Raw genomic sequence first — 567 nt, forward strand, 5'->3', positions numbered from 1 at the left:
TCACACATGAGATTAGACGCTTCACTGCATATCTCTGACAATCCACACATTTTTGTCAATTAATTTTGTCTTTTGACATTTCTCCACACCTAATTGTCAGCATAGCAAGAGTAACAACAGAGTAAAAATATACTTTGACAATAGTAACGCTAAAGTGGATAGTTAGAGGCGTATAGATATATGCTCAAGGGTATGTTATGCGCCTTCTTTAGGGTAACAAAACCTCCGTCCAGATATTAAGGCAAAGGGTTTGTTGCTTATATGTGGCTTTCTTGGCATGATGGTGATTGTTGGGTAGTTATCATGTAAAAAAGCTCGGCCCTCCTCAAAACTGTTGCCCGCACACTCTCCAGTCTCCAGAACTTACAATTATTTCATATTGAGTGGTTCTAGGGATGTGTAATTCTGCATAGTGTCCAGAAAATCTGCTTAAAAATCATTTGATGACTGCTACGCTCTCGTCTGAGTCCCTCCGGCATAATGTGGGAGACATATTGGCTTTGTATTGTGCTACTGTCGTAAGAAGCCTGGGTACTGTGTAAGAATGCCAGCAGAGACATCACTACA

General features: G+C 40.6%; 2 protein-coding genes across 3 annotated transcripts in view; one reads left to right on the forward strand and one right to left on the reverse strand.

Annotated features, from left to right (window-relative positions):
- LOC119594117 (cytosolic endo-beta-N-acetylglucosaminidase-like) overlaps positions 1–567 on the forward strand; it is a gene marked incomplete at its 5' end in the record, with an annotated part of 64,556 nt that overhangs the window by 13,652 nt on the left and 50,337 nt on the right.
- LOC119594119 (cytosolic endo-beta-N-acetylglucosaminidase 2-like) overlaps positions 1–567 on the reverse strand; it is a 26,670-nt gene that overhangs the window by 6,241 nt on the left and 19,862 nt on the right. The gene's annotated exons all lie outside the window — the stretch shown is intronic.

The sequence above is a fragment of the Penaeus monodon genome, chromosome 33 (genome assembly GCF_015228065.2).
Source record: "Penaeus monodon isolate SGIC_2016 chromosome 33, NSTDA_Pmon_1, whole genome shotgun sequence".
NCBI classification, from domain to species: Eukaryota; Metazoa; Arthropoda; class Malacostraca; order Decapoda; family Penaeidae; genus Penaeus; species Penaeus monodon.